The 13,421-nt window shown below is 38.4% G+C and overlaps 1 pseudogene; it reads right to left on the reverse strand.

The window, feature by feature from the left end:
* Positions 1-5,377: 5,377 nt before the first annotated feature.
* LOC137721849 (subtilisin-like protease 3 pseudogene) lies at positions 5,378-11,932 on the reverse strand (annotated as a pseudogene).
* Positions 11,933-13,421: the final 1,489 nt, after the last annotated feature.

Below are 13,421 nucleotides of genomic sequence, written 5' to 3' on the forward strand. Positions count from 1 at the left end.
GATTGGTTGCCAAAAGGCTATTCATAGAAGCCTGGTATTGGCTTCAACGAAACCCTTGCACCAGTTGCAAGGCTTGACACAATCAGAACCTTGATTGTTCTTGCTGCACAGAGAAATTGGAAGCTACATGAGTTGGATGTGAGTCTGCATTTTTTAATGGTGTTTTACAAGAAGAGGTTTATGTTAATCAACCTGATGGTTTGGTAAAGTCTGGAACTGAAGACAAGGTGTATAGATTAAAGAAGGCTTTCTATGGGCTAAAACAAGCACCCAAAGGTTGGTATGATGAGATAAATAGTTATCTACTAAGTTGTGGGTTTCAAAGGAGTCCTAGTGAAGCCACATTATATATCAAACTGAGAAATGAGGAATCACTGATTGTATCCATCTATGTGTATGACATTGTGTATACTGGAAGCTATGCAATGTCGATTGAAGAATTCAAACAGGATATGATGAAGTAATATGAAATGACTGATCTTGGATTGCTCTATCATTTCCTTGGAATGGGAATTGTCTGAGGTGAACTAGTAAATTCGTAAACTAGAAGAAGTATGCTCTTGCTCTTAGGGATAAATTTGTCTTGAAGGATGATTTTAAACCAGTTAGTATACCTCTTCTTGTGAATGAGAAAGCGAAGAAGAAAGATGGAAGTGAACCTGCAAATGAAGCTCTTTATAAGAAAATGGTTGGCAGCTTGTTGTACTTGACAACTACTAGACCTGATATATTCTCAAGATTCATGCACAACCCTACCAAAAAATACTTTGGGATAGCTAAAAGAGTACTAAGGTACATTAAGGGAATCTTGAATTATGGAATTGAATATGTCAAAGGTAAGAAGGCAATGACTGTTGCTAATGTGATAATGATTGAAGAAGTGGTGATACTGATTTGAAAAGCACATAAGGATATGCATTTTCCTTTGGAAGTGGCATTTTCTCTTAGACTTCAGTAAAGCAACACAGCTAGCACTCTCCACTGTAGAAGTTGAGTATGTAAGTGCATATGAAGCCACAACTCAAGCAATTTGGCTTAGGTTTGTCTTGGAAGATTTTGGTGAGTTGCAAACTAAGGCAACATCAATGTATTATGACAACAACTCTGCCATTGCCATGACAAGGAACCCTGTGTTTCACTAGAGGTCCTAGCATATCAATTGAAGGTATCATTTCATTAGGGAAGCTATGTAGAACAATGTGATTGACTTGGTGTACTGCAAATCTGAAGAACCACTTGCAAACATATTCACCAAAGCTTTACCTAAAGAAAGGTTTAATTATCTTAGAATGTGATGAGTCCATATTATACTATATATTTTACCCTAATCTTAGTATTAATTTATTGGTTATTTTGGTGGACTTTTGATACTTTGGATTATATTTTCAATGTAGGACATTCGATTTCCTCTGAAGAAAAAAGTGAACAAATGGATGAATTTTGGAGTGATTCTAATTGGAGATGTTCATGTGCCTTTCAAGATGATTGTATCAAAATTTCAGATTTTTCTACCAAGCTGTTTGACCATGGTGATGAAATTAAGGCCCAGCGCGCAGCTTTTCTAGATTGACGTTTATGGACGTTTTGGAAATTTTGGAGGTCATGATGGCGTATTTTGAGGAAGATTCCTTCTAAAAATTTGTAGGTGACGTCTTCAGATTTAAAAAGAGACCTTTTGGGACCAAATTAGAGTTGATTTGGTCACTCAAAAATGTGATTTTCTGAGAAGTCCGAATTTTAGTTTAAATATGAAACCTTTTATTTTCTGTTTTATTATTTTATTATGTTTCCTAGTTTTATTCTACTTTTCTAGGAAGGATTTTATTTTGTAGTAGTATAAATAAGGCTTTTTAGCCATTAGGTTAGAGGAGGGGAGAACGCAATACTTTAGCTTTGGAGGGATTTTGACGATTCAAGTTTATTTTCAAGGTGTTTTCTATCCATATTCTTAATAATATTTTGTTTTATGGTTGTTAGTAACTAGTTTCGTTTGCTAGGGTGAGACCATGATCCTTAACAAGAATATGTAGTTTCTTTTTAATTTTCTTATGATTTTATGCATGCAAGTTTTGGATTGTTAATCACTATGCTTTAAACTATCTATTTGTCTTAGTGATTCGCGACCATTAGGATATTTAGAAAAGTAATTTGATGCAATTTTGGCGGAGGGCTATCCCTAAAATTGACCAAGGCTTCTTGTGGTTAACATGTGTAACTACTTAGGATGGATGACACGTCTTAGAAGTTATATGGTTTTTGGAAAGGTTTTCACAAAACTTAATGAGTCTTGTCTATTCACATTTGATCTGGACACCACGGATAGGTTGGATGTTAGATATACGTTATATGTTGGGGGTTATAAGTAGGGCATACTTTAGGAAAACCTAATCTTCAAAATATGCATGTGTAATTCATAAGGAATTAGAAGAATTACATAGGATTGTTAGGGTGACAGTGGAACCCTAGTGCTTTTCCACATTTGTTTCTCAAAATTTTTTCTCTTTGATTTGTCTCCTTTTTAATTGGTTATTAGTTGCTTTCCCTCAATTACTTTTATTAAAATTCGTTTTTAATACCTTTTCCAATCTTTCTTTCAGATAATTAACTAGGATTAGGGTTTTTCATAAATTGTTTTAAATAATCCTTGCGGAAAATGACATTGCTTGAACCGTTTATACTTGTTTGGACCTCAATTTTACATTTTCGGGCCCAAGTAATCAAGGCTGTTGGATGATTAGAGATTTTTCTTGGCATTACTATTGCTTTTATCATAGTAATTATCTTGAAAATATCCTTAAGGCATATGCGTAAAGCTCCAGGCAGAGGAGGTTATGTGAAATGTCGTGCAACATTAGAGTTTTATCCAAATGGTATTTAATCAGTTGCAAGAGTTGAATATTTAGCTTGCATGCAGAACCACGTGGAACAATACCAAAAGGATGCAATTAATATTGGATGATCAGCATGTGGATATGCCATTCGTATCCATTTAGAGTAATCAAAATGAGGTGATGTGATGGGATCAGGGTGGTTTTCCAGATAAGGCAAAACTACCAACCATGATGTTTTATTTATTTATTTATTTATTTTATTTTATTTTTATTTTTTATGCATGCATGGGATGTAAAGATAATGAAGTGATGGTGGGATAATGATTACACTTTGCAATTGGTTGTCAGAGATGGTAATTCAATTAATTTTCCATTTGCAATTTGGTCGTTGAGTGCATTTAGACGAATAACGTGGAGAAGGAGTCTCTTGGTTGGAGTGGGATTAGCGTTCAGAGTCCCCATTTGTTGACCAGTTATGCATGTGATCATGACTTTTCTTAGAATATTCCATTATAGAGTCTTCAGGTGCAATCAAAATTGCTTTGCTTATTATCCAGGCCGTGCCAATTAGAAAATACGTTTCTATAAATAAAGACGCAACGGCAATGGAAAAATCCCTCTCTAATTCAATACACAAACTGCCCTGCGCAAACTCTTGCTTTACGCGAAACCTCTCAACAACCATAAGATTTTTATTTTCTTTTTCCACCAACACATCTTCAGTTTGGATAAATAGCACTGTGAAGGCAACCGGTGACATTTTAATAGCATTGTTGCCGTAGAATCAGCCGACCCCAAAGCACCTTCAGTTTGGATAAACAGCATTGCGTCGAGGCTGACTGGTTATCTATCCAAGTCTCGGTCGAGAAGGATTTTTGAATCCGTATTGGTAGAGGTCATCTTATTAGCTTTCTTGGCGAAGTGAGGTGTTACAGGTTACTACATTCAGCACATTGAAAGCCGAATTTGATATTAAACTTTGCAAGACTAGTAGCCTTATCTTTAGGCTCTAAAACCTGAAGGCCGAGACGTGTTCCTTCCTCGGCCACAGTTGCAAGATCAAGAAGTCAGCAGCGCGCACAACGCAACATCAACACATTTTACTCCTTAGTCGAGCTCGGCCGAAGAGTTGGCACGCCCCGCACACAATCGAAGGATGCAGTTAGCTTATTAATTACTCGACCTGCATGCCATGTAGGCTTGGTAGTTTTTAGGGTCAACAATACTACAACTACCTTGTTTTCTTGCAAGTATTTTAAGTGTTTTTATTCCTACTTTTGCAGGTGGTAAAAATTGCTATCAGAATGCTTGGAGTCAAATAAGCAACAACCTTAGAAGGAAGTGTTGTAGCATAAGGATGTTGCTGATGAAGATCAAAGGAGGTGAATTGAATTCACAGTGCAGTTCAAAATGAATTGAAGTGTTCTTAGTTTAAGTTTGAAGCTTATAAGCTGAATGTAATTAATGACTAGGATTAAAACATTTAAACGATGGAGATGTGCCATCTGGCCAAGTTGGTTAAGTTTGTTAAGTACACCCGTGTGAAGCACGTGAGCACTCGTACACGAGTGAGGCGCCTGGCTCCCCAACATTTATATTTTGTCCTATTCATTTCGTTCACACCTTATGTATGTGTGTGTGACCAAATGCCTCTATAATCGAATCCGAAGGTAACGTTATCTCGGGATGAAGCGTCAAAAACCCTTCTTTGTTTTGCATTGCTTTCACTTCCTCCAGTGTCAGTTTTGCTGCAAATCAAGTGACCACACTGCGTTATTGCATGAGCTATCCTCTTCTGGCTTGCGTTTGTAGTAGTTTAAGGCAAAACTGACTGGTACCAATTGTCTAAATCTTATTCTACAGAAAATTTCGAAAAGACTGGCTTTTCGAAAAAAACAATGTAAGTTTGTGGAACTGTTAGGATCCTCTATGCTTCTTTACTCAATGTACAAGTAACTGTACCTTTGTATTAAGCAATACAACTTTTACATTAACTTCTTTTATGTAAAAGACTTACTATTTATAGTAGCAGATAACAACTTAGCTACTAAGACCTTCTAATTAGTTTCAATCAATAACTATTCAATATTACAACTGCCACATTGTGATGATGCCAAGTGGCATCATCTCAGAAAATACTAGTGATGAAAAAAGCATGATCAAAATAAAACCTTTTCATAAATATATGACATGCAACGTTGCACCCTTTTTCTTCTCCGTCTTTTAATTTGGTCAAAACAAAAACTTGGATGAATCATGGCTTGTTTATATAAATTAAGAGTGGGTTTCTAAAAGCTTCTGTGAGTTTCTATACGTCAGATGGGGATCAATGTAGTTTCAAGTTGCAATGCAAAGAATTGAAGGATTCTGGTGGTCAAGTTGGACCTAGATAAATTGTAGAAGAAAGTTAATTCCGTACATGTTCATATCATGCATCATTATTCTTTGTAGAAAATCGTAGGTAGATTACTTATGAGTCTACGACATAGGTCATTGCCTGAATGAAATAGTGAGCCTTAACATATGGGCTTCTACAAGACCACATTTTAATCTTCCGGAGTGTCAAAGATAACTGCTATAGGGGTAGTAACATTATGCTTATCAGAAAACCATTTCAAGTATCCCTGACCATAAGGTACACCATTTTTCCTAGCACCGTCTGGTGCAATAAAGTTGACACAATATGTAATCTCCTGGTTAACCGTTGTGAATGTAAGAACCTGCAGATTCACACTCATCCCCATTTGGTGTGGTACGAAAAGATCCACGTTGTAAGTTGAAGTAGCCGGGTCGACGTTCTTCACAGTCCTTTTATAATACTGGGACTGAGTCTGATTGGGACCTGCTTTAATAGAAAATGAAGGGTAATTGAGTTATGCTTATGGTATTACTCCAACTTCCGAGCATTTAACAGTTTGTTGGGTGATGATCTTAATCGTTGTTTCATTGTAATTCAAACCGCATAAGTAAGGAAAGTAATCCTCTGATTTTATGTCGAAGATGAGCCCTGGGTCATTTGCCTTTGCAGGGTTGACATTGTTGGTTTGTAAGTGTATATGCTGAAATGTTATAAAAAATTAAAGTAGAACTCAGTTTAAATGTCAGCCCTTGGATCACAGTCCAAGTGTGTAGCTAAGATGTCATCTTTGAGTAAGTAATAGTTTATGCCAAGTGTCATTACCTTATAGGGTAGATGAATGAAGGGTTAGATTTAAGTGATGTAATGAGGAATATTCCATTCCCAACAGTTACATGTGCACAATGTGCGTGTGAATGAAAAGTAATCAGCTAATTTGCTTCTTCTTCAAGCTCTCGCACTCTCTCTCTCTCTCTCTCTCTATCTCTCTCTCTCTCTCTTAAAATCTTTAATCTCCAGCTCCATTGATTGTTGATTTGAAGCTTATATACAAGATAACAGTCTGTATGCTAACACGGCCTCAGAGCCAGGTTCGATCAGCTAATACTGAGCGTTTGGATCTGTGAAGGAGCTACCAAGAAACTCGAAATTGAGTTTGAGTTGATTGTGATCTGAGTCTAATATGGCAGGATCTGGTAGTAGTGAGGTGAGAGCACCGATTTTCAACGGTGATAACTATGAGTTATGGAGTATTAAGATGAATACCATTTTCAAGTCTCACGGGCTGTGGGAACTGATTGAGAAAGGGTTCAAAAGCTCAGATTTGAAGGATGATGTTAAATCTGATGGAAAGAAGAAAGAAAAAGAGGGATCGAGCAGCATTGAGAAGATGACTCTTGCAGAGAAACTGATGAAGGATGCTAAAGCTTTGGGTCTGATTCAGGGAGCTGTTTCAGACGAGATATTCCCCATAATTTCTCATGAAGAAACCTCAAAAGGTGCATGGGAAATTCTGAAGCAAGAATATCATGTTGATAAACAGGTTAGAAGTGTTAAATTGCAATGTCTTTGTAGGGAGTTTGAATATACAAGAATGAGAGATGATGAATCACTTTCTGTTTATCTTACAAAATTGTTTGATCTAATAAATCAAATGCGGAGCTATGGAGAGGAAGTATCTTGAGAGAGAGTTGTTCAAAAGTTATTAATTAGTTTACCATCAGCTTATGACTCTATTTGTTCTTGTTATTGAGCATTTGAAGGATCTGGATGTGATTGAGGTTCAAGAAGTGGTAGCGTCTTTGAAGAGTTTTGAGTTAAGGCTAGATAGGCATTCTGAAAACAAAATTGAGATAGCATTTGCTAGTTTTAATGTGAAACCCAAACCAGTTAAATTCACTGGAAATCAAAATGCTAAGTACCATAAGAATTGGAAGGCAAAAGGTAAGAAGTGGGATAACAGACCCACAGATGGTGCTAGAAATCTTTGTAAGCATTGTGACAAGCTGCATTTTGGTGAGTGTCGATTCAAGGGCAAGCCAAAGTGTTATAACTGTGACAAGTTTGGTCACACAAGGAAGTGCAACAGCAAGAAACCAGTGCAACAGCTAAATTACGCCACTCAGGTAGAATCTACACCCACTATCTTTTATGCTAGTAACCAAACTTATACTAGAGTAAAAGGATGTGATGATGTATGGTATGTAAATAGTGGGTGTAATAATCATATGATTGGAAGGGAGGATCTACTTGTTGATATTGATAAGAATGTGACTGCAAAGGTTGAAATAGGTACTAGACAACTTGTTGAAGTGACTGGTAAATGAAGCCTTGTAGTTGAAACTAAAATAGGCAAGAGATACATCAAGGAGGTTATCAACTCCTCTAGAGCTTATACATAATACTTCATTTACCAGTCCAAGGGAAGCTATTACTAGGGCATCAACTCCTCTAGAGCTTATACACAGTGCCATATGTGGTCCAATGTAGACAACTACAAAAGTTGGGAATGGATATTTTCTCACCTTCATAGATGATTGCACAAGGATGTGTTGGACTTATTTCTTGAGACATAAGTCTGAAGTCCTCAGTGTGTTTAAAAGATTCAAAGCCACTATGGAATTACAAAGTGGTTATAAGCTGAAGAAGCTTAAGAGTGATCGAGGAGGAGAATACACTTCAATGGAGTTTAACAGATTCTGTGAAGATGTAGGCATGGAAAGACAACTCACCACTCCATACACACCACAGCAAAATGGTCTGGCAGAGAGAAAGAGCAGAACCATTGTGGAAATGGCTAAATGTCTCTTGTTAGAGAAGAAGATTCCACTTGAATTTTGGGCTGGGCTGTCAATACCTCTGTGTATATCCTAAATAGATGTCCAACCAAAGCTTTAAATAAGAAAACACATTTTGAAGCTTATAGTGGGAGAAAACCAGGAATTAAGCAACTAAAGGTGTTTGGTTCTTTGTGTTATGCTCATGTGCCAACTCAACAAAGACAAAAATTGGATTTGGCAAGCAAGAGGTGTATTTTCTTGGGGTAAGGTAGTTATGAGAAAGGATATCGAGTATATAACATTGAATCTAGGAAAGTGATTGTTTCCAGAGATGTATTTAATGAAGATGCATGTTGGGATTAGAATGCATAGAAGGAAAGAAGTGTGAGTATTCAGATTACTGAAGTGTCAGAAGGAGAACAAAGGTATTAGGGAAGTTCTTGTGGTTCTGAAACACAATGTGAAGTAAGTGAAGACAATGTAGTGCCAAGCTCAAGCACTGAAATCTATGATCAAGAAAGAATGACAAGTCCACAGGATATTGATCACACTCCTCTCAAGTACAAAAGTATTGCAGAAGTGTATGAGAAGTGAAATCTGTGCATTATAGAACCATAAAATTTTGAAGAAGCTACCAAGGATGAATCATGGCAGAAAGCTATGGAAGATGAAATTACCATGATTGAGAAGAACAACACTTGGAAGCTTGTTGATAGATTATTTGATAAACCAATCATTGGAGTCAAATGGGTCTACAAAACAAAATTTAATCTGGATGGCTCTGTGCAGAAAAACAAAGCAAGGTTAGTTGCAAAGGGTTATTCCCAGAAGCCTGGAATTGACTTTAATGAGACATTTGCTCCAGTGGTAAGACTTGACACTGTAAGAACTTTGGTGGCCCTTACTACACAGAAAGGTTGGAAGTTATTTCAGTTGGATGTAAAGTTAGCATTTCTAAATGGAGTGTTGAATGAAGAGGTGTATGTAGACCAACCATCTAGTTTTGTCATACAAGGCAAGGAAGATAAAGTGTACATGCTTAAGAAAGCTTTATATGGCCTGAAGCAAGCTCTAAGAGCTTGGTATGAAAAGATAAATTCCTATTTTACAAAGGCTGGATTCCACAGAAGTTTAAGTTAAGCTGCATTGTATACCAAGACATCTCATAGTGGCATTCTCATTGTGTCACTATATGTAGATGATATTATCTACACAGGAAGATCAAAGGAAATGATGGATGAGTTTAAAAGTGAAATGATGAGACAATATGAGATGACTGACCTAGGATTACTTCATCACTTTCTTGGTCTTGGAGTACTACAGACAGATACTTACATTTTTTTACATCAGAAGAAATATGCAAAGACTTTGCTTGAGAAGTTTGGACTCAGAGATTGCAAACTTGCTGCAACACCTTTGGCTGTGAATGACAAACTTTCAAAGGTAGATGGAAATGAACTGGCATATGAGACTTTGTATAGACAAATGGTGGGGAGTTTGCTATATTTAACAGCAACTAGGCCATATATCATGTTTGCAGCAAGCTTATTGGCTAGGTTTATGCATAATCCTACCAAGAAGCATATGGGAAGAGCTAAAAGAGTCTTGCGATATATACGAGGCACTGTGAACTATGGCATTGCCTATGAGAAAGGAAAAGGTGCAGTGTTGATTGGTTATTGTGACAGTGATTGGAGTGGAAGTGAAGATGACATAAGGAGTACATCTGGCTATGCATTTAACTTTGGTTCAGGTGTGTTTTCTTGGGCCTCAATCAACCAAAGCAGTTTTTCTCTTACAACTGCAGAGGCAGAATACATTAGTGCAGTAGAAGCCACTGCACAAGCCATTTGGCTGAGATTTGTGCTTTCTGACTTTGGAGAAGAACAAGTAGAACCAACTTAGTTGTTATGTGACAACACTTCAGCTATTGCCATATCAAATAATGCAGTTCATCATCACAAAACCAGACATATTAATCGAAGATTTCATTTCATCCGAGATGCACTTCAAAATAGTGAGATTGATCTGCTATACTGCAAGACTGAAGAACAGGTTGCAGATATCTTCACCAAAGCTTTAGCATGGGATTGATTTGAATTTCTGAGGAAAGCACTAGGAGTGATTTCAGCATAACACTTAGAAGAGAGTGTTGGTTTATAAATGTATATGCTGAAATGTTATAAAAAGTTAGAGTAGAACTTAGTTTGAATGTCAGATTGGATCACAGTCCAAGTGTGCAGCTATGATGTCATCTTAGAGTAAGTAATCGTTTATGCCAAGTGTCATTACCTTATAGGGTAGATGAATGAAGGGTTAGATTTAAGTGATGTAATGAGGAATATTCCATTCCCAACAGTTGCATGTGCACAGTATGCGTGTGAATGAAAAGTAATCAGCTCATTTGCTTCTTCTTCAAGCTCTCGCACTCTCTCTAAAATCTTTCTCTCTCTCTCTCTCTCTCTCTCTTAAAATCTTTAATCTCCAGCTCCATTGATTGTTGATTTGAAGCTTATATACAAGATAACAGTATGTATGCTAACATAAATGGCCAACACCAATTGCAAAGACGTTCATGGGGAAAAACCCTTGGTCATGATGGGCTTGCCTGCGAGGTTTAGTACATTAGCGGTTGTCATGATGGTAGATTTAATAGCAGCTGGAGACTAGTCAGGGTGTGATTTCTTGATGAAGGCTGCAATACCGCTTAGGTGAGGAGTTGCCATTGAGGTACCTGAAATTATGTTAAATGTTGCCTTAGGATTAGGAAGTGTGGCATTATCCACTCATTCAGGCCATGCTGCTAGGATGTCAACGCCAGGTACAATGATGTCAAGTTTCAAAATTCTAGGGCTTGATCTGCTTGGTCCTCGTGAAGAAAAGTGAGCGACCTTGGGAGCAAGTGCATCTCCGATTATACTGCCATAGGTGTTGAGCTTCTCATCTTTCGATTTAAGTATTCTGTCAGTGGTACTTGCTCCAACTGTGAAAATCCATGGGGCCTTATTTAATAAAGATTTATAGTGATTTCCAACCGCACAACTGAAAAATATTCCTTTTTTAATTGATGCAAATGCACCGATTGCAATCACGTCATCGTAGAAAGGAAGTGAGGGGCCTCTAAGTGAAAGGGAAAGCACATCCAGGCCATCTTCAATAGCGGCATCAAAACCAGCTAAAATGATGCCTTACCTACAACCAAGCCCATAACAAACTTTGTACATTGCCAAGTGAGCATAAGGTGCCATGCCAACAGCCATACCATTGGCTTCTCCAAATATGTTGTCGCCTTCCACAAAATTTCCAGCAGCGGTGCTAGAAGTGTGGGTGCCATGGCCAACGAGATCAAATGGATTTCCTGTAATATTCCCTTCTTCTGCACCTACGAAATTTTGTGCACCAATGAGCTTGTTGTTGCAAACTGTTCTATTGAAGTCGCACTTGCCCTTCCATTTAGCTGGAGGAGGGGGTACTCCTTCGTCACTGAATGAAGGATGATCGGGTCCAATGCCTGTACCCAAGAGTCCTATTATCACACCTTCACCGTAATTTGTTTGTTTCCATAGTCCACATCCTTGGTGTAACCCCAAGAAGTCAGGACTATGAGTAGTTAGCAAAGGAACCGTTTTCTCGAGATGAGCCTACAAAAACCCTTCTTTGTTTTCCATTGCTTTCACTTCCTCTGGTGTCAGTTTAGCTACAAATCTAGTGACCACATTGCGGTAGGCATGAACGATCGTCTGCTGGTTTAAGCTTGTCGTTGTTTCAGGCAAAAATGACTGATACCAACTATCAAAATCTGATTCTTCAGAAAATTTCGAGGAGGCTAGCTTTTCCAGAAAAGCAATGTAAGTTTGGAGGCTATTTTGTTCCTCTTGTGCAACTGCCTTTGATAAGTAAAACCTGATCAAAGTAAAACCAAGAAGATATATGACATGCGTTGGTGCACCTTTTTTGTTCTCCATCTTTTAATTTGGTTGAAAGAATTTTGGAATTAAAAAAGATGTGTGTTAGTCTACCATTTAAATACGTGTTTATATTAGATAATTGTGATTAGTAGAGATAAACATGTGCTGGACTTAGTAAAGCGCGCAGGTGGTGGCGATAGAGCTTATGCGACCGTTCTTGCATAGTGCGTTGCCAACAGGTTTATCATTCTTGTTAAAACCTTAACGGTCCATTCAATAATAATTTGGAAGATACAAACATAATAACCTCGAACAAAGATAGTTACAAAAATTCATTCTTGAGAAGTGTTGAGGATAAAAAATGTATACGTACCAAAACGAGAAAAAAAATGAAAATGGTCCCTCCATTCAAGGAGAGAGGAGATGATAGTGGCAATAAAGATTAAGGGTGGAGATTAAAAGGAAGGAATATGCACCATTCATCCCCGTTGAAAACGAAACTGAAATGGGAGTTGGCTCTTCCCATCTCTGAGAACTGCAACAGATTGGAGGTGGTTCCAATTCCACTACCACACCCGCTTTCTTGCATCCAAACTGTCAAGAGAAAGTCTATAAAAGACTTGTCTCTGTCAAGAAAAGAAAGGAGGAGGAGAAGGCGCAGAAAACACAGCAAGGGGGAGACGGCAAAGAGCTGTTAAGAGAGCAGGGAGAGTAACGGAGGAGAGAACACAAGGGGCTGCTCTGATTCAAGAAGGTTTGCAGAGTAAAAGTGAGAAGAAACAAACTGTTTCTCATAGTCACGAAGACGAAGCACTTCAAGCAAGGAAACAAATTGAACCTCGAAACGGAAGGTGCAAAATTTTCTTTGTTCCTTGTAGTGCAGTAGACCAACGCTCACTGCTTCCAATTGATCCCACTCCACGTTGGAAATACCAACTCAGGCGGTCAAACAAGGTACTCTGCAACCAAGCATCATCGCTGTCAAACTCTCCGACAAAGTTCAAGGCCAAAATGTCCACTGCCCCTTTAACCGTTCTCCGGTAATCAAAGCCGCAGAGCAAGAAGAAAATCAGCAGCGAAGGAAGACAAAAGAAGCCCGTCTCCACTGTCCTTACTTGCACTTGCAGCAGCTCCTCTTCGTTCTCTCTTCGCAGCACCACCGTCACAGCGATTCCCAACCAGAGAATAAAGCCATTGGCCTTCGGAAATCTGCCACGCCTCCGTCTTCTCCATCTTTGCGATTTCAAAACAGAGTATAAAGTCGTAGGCCTCTGGAGATCCGCGACCTGCACCCGCAACCGCTGCTAATCTGCACTGCCCTTCCTATGCCATCGCAGCACCGCTCTCGTCACAATGAGAGCAGGCAAAAAATGCAACACCAATCGCTGCGAGCCATTCCCATCCCACCGACAGTGGCGAGAATAATCCAAAGCCTTCGGAAAATGTGGAAGACATCCGAAGGCAAGAAAGCCGAGAACTTGAGGAAAGAAAAAGTCCCCTGGTCCAAAATCGTCTCTGCCACAGTGTCGGTCAAAAAGCAGGGAAT

Source organism: Pyrus communis, chromosome 4, assembly GCF_041283825.1.
Source record: "Pyrus communis isolate YQ-2024b chromosome 4, ASM4128382v1, whole genome shotgun sequence".
In the NCBI taxonomy this organism is placed as follows: Eukaryota; Viridiplantae; Streptophyta; class Magnoliopsida; order Rosales; family Rosaceae; genus Pyrus; species Pyrus communis.